Raw genomic sequence first — 6,000 nt, forward strand, 5'->3', positions numbered from 1 at the left:
AATCCGATCATAAAAGTTAGGTAGGTGTCTCTCTAGATATAAAAACAGAGAGTGTTAGGAGCAAGAAATGTTCTGTGGATGTGTGAACTGGCTGTGGGGTGCACTTAGCAGACCAGACGAGTGATTGTGTGACGTGTAGTAACATCCGTCACATCCGAGTGAGCTGGCAGTGTTTGTGACATACCCTATCCTACTGATAACTAAAAACTTACTACAACCCCTTTAAAATAACATGGCATAGTTGCTATATTCATATTTGAGTCATGCAACACATTTATCTATTTCATAAGGCAATGTGCAAATAACACAAAACCATTAATTTTATTCTACTTATACAGTGGATGCTTCAAGTTGAATCTGAAGAGAAAAATTTGTATGTGCTGTTCTACTTACAGTCCACCAAGTATTTCTTCTGAGATGGTGAGTGTCATAAGATGCTGTGTGTAGTGCACACATCCACCAGGTCTCTATTTATCCAGACTGATGTTTTATAAACTAGTCTTGATAAAGTGAGTAAAATGTGCCAGATTCATTGAGAAAACTGTGCCTCTGAACAAATTTGGCGCATTTTTCAGTGGCCTAGTACCATTGGAAGAAATACAGTATATGGCAGTCGGGGACTGTACAGTTCTATTGTGATTCACACCACCTTTGTGGCATAAATTATTATGAATTGTTGGACGTGCTCCACCATCGTCTCCTCCTGACCAAGGTCCGTCCACTTTTCAAAAAGTTTTCAGAGTTGGCTGGAACCGGTGTAAAAATTGCAATAGCTGCAAAATTTCTGCACAATTACAAGATATGAAAAAAAAGTTTTGTAACTTTCAAACAGTTTTTTTCTAGAAAACCGTGCAAGCGATGAATGGGCTTCTCAATGTTTCAGGCATTGCTGACGGCGCTGAGAGCAGACGACTCACATGGCTTTCCATTATCACAATGCTCCTTTCACATTCTCATTTCTAGTTGGATGCAGACATAATATACAGCTCAACGTGAACATGACAGTGGAGTTTTAAAAAGTATATTGCCCCATTAGCTTGGCCCTTTAATAAGCATACTTTACCTTCTTCAGGACAGTGACTCATAGGATCTGATACATGATATCAACAAACTTAGAAGCTTTAATTGGCCATGTGTCTAAATCACAGAAGACAGGAGACATACAGTATATTTCATGCCTGCACAGAAAATCTGCAAACCAATCTGCCACAGCCTGCCCTCCTACTACGGCAAGCTGATATGCAAAGGTGGAGGCGAGCATGGCAAACGCATCAATACGAGTCATTTGAATGTTTTAGCTATAACAACTTAGCAATTCCCATTGTTATAAATATAATGTATGAGTTGCACATTAACCCCTTAACGACAAGAGGTATTTTTGTTTTTGCATTTTCGTTTCTTGCTCCCTTTCTTCCCTTAGCCATAATTTTTTTTATTTTTTGGTCAATATGGCCGCGTGAGGGCTTGTTTTTTGCAGGACGAGTTGTACGTTTGAAGACGCCATCGGTTTTAACATATCTTGCACTGGAAAATGGGAAAAAATTCCAAGCGCAGTGAAACTGCAAAAAAGTGCAATCCCACAGTTGTCAGGGGTTTTTTTTGTTTTTTTTATTACCATGTTCATTAAATGCTAAAACTGACCTGCCATTATGATTCTCCAGGTCATTACAAGTTCATAGACACCAAACATGCACAGGCTGTTTTTTATTTAAGTGGTGAAAAAAATGTCCAAAGTTTATTAACCCCTTAACGACCGCCGATACGCCTTTTAACGGCGGCTGCTAAGGGTACTTAAACCACAGCGCCGTTAATTAACGGCGCTGTGGAAAAAGTGAATAGCGCCCCCCAGAGTCGGATTTTCTCTGGGGTCTCGGTTGCCGAGGGTAGCCAAGACCCCAGAGAACATGATTCGGGGGGTTTTTACCGACCCCCGGGTTGCGATCGCCGGTAATTAACCGTTTACCGGCGGTCGCAACAACAAAAAAAACGCGATTTGCCATTTAATTTCTCTGTCCTCCGATGTGATCGCACATCGGAGGACAGAGAAATAGGGTCCCCGATCGCCCCCAATAGCCCCCCAATACTCACCTATCTCCCCCGGTGCTCCTCGTGGCTCCCGATGGGCGCCGCCATCTTTTTTCCGGGGAAAAAATGGCGGGCGCATGCGCAGTGCGCCCGCCGCCCGGCACTCGGAAGATCTTTGGGGTCTCGGCTGCCGGGGATAGCCGAGACCCCAAAGAACATGTTTTGCGATCGCCGGTAATTAACTGTTTACCGGCGACCGCAAAAAAAAAAAGCGATCTGTAATTCTCTGTCCTCTGATGTGATCGCACATCAGAGGACAGAGAAATAGGGGGATTCGGGGACCCTATCATACTTACCCGGTGTCCCTGGGTCCTCCTGCGTCTCCTCCTGCCGGCCGGCTTCCTCCTCGGGAAAGAAAATGGCGGGCGCATGCGCAGTGCGCCCGCCATCTGCTGCCATCTGCCGGCCGGCAGGAGAGACGAGTTGGGGCGAAAATTAGGGTTAGGGTTAGGGTTAGGGCTAGGGTTAGGGCTAGGGTTAGGGCTAGGGTTAGGGTTAGGGTTAGGGCTAGGGTTGGGGCTAAATTTAGGGTTAGGGCTAGGGTTAGGGTTAGGCTACTTTCACACTAGCGTTTTTTGGCTTCCGTCGCAATGCATCATTGGAGAAAAAACGCATCCTGCAAAAGTGCTTGCAGGATGCGTTTTTTCTCCATTGACTTGCATTAGCGACGCATTGCGACGGATTGCCACACGTCGCATCCGTCGTGCGACGGATGCGTCGTGCTTTGGCGGACCTAAATATAAATATAATTTGGCCTGCACTCTAAATTTAGATCGGGGTGCTGGTGAGACAGACCGTAAGGTCTAGTATCAGTATTATTGAAATCCACCGCACTCCCTGTGTGGAATATCTTAGAAACAAAAGGATTTTTTGAAACTTGCTAATTTATTCAAGTGAAAAACAGAAAATCAAATGTGACAGATCAAATAGTAGGCAGTACAAGCGACTCAGTGATTTGACGTTTCGACCCTCCCGGGTCTTACTCTAAAGTCGCACTTAATCCAGGATTTATGAGTGGCTCTTATGGTAACGTGGATGTTATCCCTGTAGTGTCAAGGGGCAGGTACAGTCTTTTTGATACCAAGTATGGCCTAATAGTTGATTTTTCTCTGAGTATGACCTTGCTGAGGAATAGCAGCCGTGTATCAGCGTCTTGCTGCTGTTTGCATATGCCATTCAAATAGAAAGTTGGTATGTCACTGGAGACAACCTTTTTTGCAGGTGCCAATGTATCAACCTTAAATTGCTGGTAAGTTGTATGTGGTTTAATGAATTTGCCAGTTCTGGATAAAGCCTTGTAGAGGGGTAACAGCGGCGCCTCTGCGTCTTGCTGGTGGACATGTAGGCTTAATACCCTTAGTGGATGGGGGATAGCGCTCCTGCGTCCTGTGGGAAGGCATGCTTTGGTGGACCGTCGGCACAAAAAAACGCTACATGTAACTTTTTTTGTGCGACGTGTCCGCCATTTCCGACCGCGCATGCGCGGCTGGAACTCTGCCCCCGCCTCCCCGCACCTCACAATGGGGCAGCGGATGCGTTGAAAAAACAGCATCCGCTGCACCCGTTGTGCGGCGCTTACAACGCTAGCGTCGGTACGTCGGCCCGACACACTGGGATGGGCCGAGTACGACGCTAGTGTGAAAGTAGCCTTAGGCTTCTTTCACACTTACGTCGGTATGGGGCGGTCGCAATGCGTCGGCCCGACGTACCGACGCACGGTGTGAAAATTGTGCACAACGTGGGCAGCGGATGCAGTTTTTCAACGCATCCGCTGCCCAGTCTATGTCCTGAGGAGGAGGGGGCAGAGTTACGGCCACGCATGTGTGGAAATGGCGGACGCGACGTACAAAAAAAAGGTTACATTGAACTTTTTTTGTGATGACGGTCCGCCAAAACACAACGGATCCAGTGCACGATGGACGCGACGTGTGGCCATCCATCGGTAATACAAGTCTATGGGACATTTGCAGGATCCGTTTTTTGTCCAAAACAACGGATTGCGACGGATGCCACACGACGCAAGTGTGAAAGTAGCCTTAGGGCTAGGGTTAGGGTTGGGGCTAAAGTTAGGGTTAGGGTTAAATTTAGGGTTAGGGTTGGGGCTAAATTTAGGGTTAGGGTTAGGGCTAGGGTTGGGGCTAAAATTAGGGTTAGGGTTAGGGTTGGGTCTAAAGTTAGGGTTGGGGCTAAAGTTAGGGTTAGAGTTGGGATTAGGGTTAGGGTTTGGATTAGGGTTGGTATTAGGGTTACGTTTGGGATTAGGGTTGGGATTAGGGTTACGTTTGGGATTAGGGTTGGGATTAGGGTTAGGGTTGGGATTAGGGTTAAGGTTAGGGTTGGGATTAGGGTTAGGGGTGTATTGGGATTAGGGTTAGGTTTGAGGTTAGGGTTGAGATTAGGGTTAGGGGTGTGTTGGATTTAGGGTTTTGATTAGGGTTATGTTAGGGTTGAGATTAGGGCTGTTTTGGGGTTAGGGTTGTGATTATCGTTAGGGTTGTGATTAGGATTATGGATCGGCTTGAGATTAGGGTTAGGGGTGTGTTGGAGTTAGGGTTGGAGTTAGAATTGGGGGGTTTCCACTGTTTAGGTACATCAGGGGGTCTCCAAACATGACAGCCAATTTTGCGCTAAAAAAGTCAAATGGTGCTCCCTCCCTTCTGAGCTCTGCCGTGCGCCCAAACAGTGGTTTACCCCCACATATGGGGCATCAGCGTACTCGGGATAAATTGGACAACAACTTTTGGGGTCCAATTTCTCCTGTTACCCTTGTGAAAATAAAAACTTGGGGGCTAAAAATCTTTTTTGTGGGAAAAAAAAATATTTTTTTATTTTCACTACTCTGCATTATAAACTTCTGTGAAGCACTTGAGCATTCAAAGTTCTCACCACATATCTAGATAAGTTCCTTAGGGGGTCTAGTTTCCAAAATTTGGTCACTTGTGGGGGGTTTCTACTGTTTAGGTACATCAGGGGCTTTGCAAACGCAACATAACACCCACAGACAATTCTATCAAAGCCTGCATTCCAAAATGGCGCTCCTTCCCTTCCAAGCTCTGCCGTGCGCCCAAACAGTGGTTTACCCCCACATATTGGGTACCAGCATACTCAGGACAAATTGGACAACAACTTTTGGGGTCCAATTTCTTTTGTTACCCTTGTGAAAATAAAAATTGGCCCCCCAGCCAGTGGAGTGTCGCTAATAGTGGCACACCCAGCGGCTATGGGGCTCCTGAGTCAAGGGGGCCCTTCTGGTGCCAGAGAGCAGCAGATGGACAGAAGCCTGTCCCCGCTGCTAAAGAGAAATGAATATTCACGCTTCCCCACGCCCCCATGGGTGTGGAGAGGCGTGAATACCATTTCACTTTAATGGCGGGCAGCATTAGCCGCAGGCTGAGGCTAACACTGCCCGCCACTGCTGCTGAATGGGGGGCCACGGAGGTGGGCCCCTAAAGGGCAGCGATCCTTGATTGTGATCCCTGCAGCTTGGGACCAGAGCGGAGCTGCAGGGATCCAAGCTGTCCTCCTTCCTACCCGGCACTTCCTGTCTGACTCAGCGCGGCTGGATGACGTCATCATTCAGCGCGGCTGTTTCAGACAGAAAGTTGCCGGGATGTGCTGCTGCTGCTGGGAACGTGCGGAGAGGTGAGTGGGTGCCGTGCGTGTGTGTGTGCGCCTGCATGTGTGCGGCTGTGTGTGTGCCTGTGTGTGTGCGGCTGTGTGTGTGACTGTGTGTGTGTCTGTGTGTGCGTCTCTGCCTCCATGTGTGCAGCTGTGTGTGTGGGGGGAGGCAATGATGATGGTGCTGGAGGCAATGATGATGTTGGTGGGGGCAATGATGATGGTGCTGGAGGCAATGATGATGGTTGTGGGGGCAATGATGATGGAGGTGGGGGCAATGATGATGGTGCTGGAGGC

This window comes from Ranitomeya variabilis, chromosome 8 (genome assembly GCF_051348905.1).
Source record: "Ranitomeya variabilis isolate aRanVar5 chromosome 8, aRanVar5.hap1, whole genome shotgun sequence".
NCBI lineage: Eukaryota > Metazoa > Chordata > Amphibia > Anura > Dendrobatidae > Ranitomeya > Ranitomeya variabilis.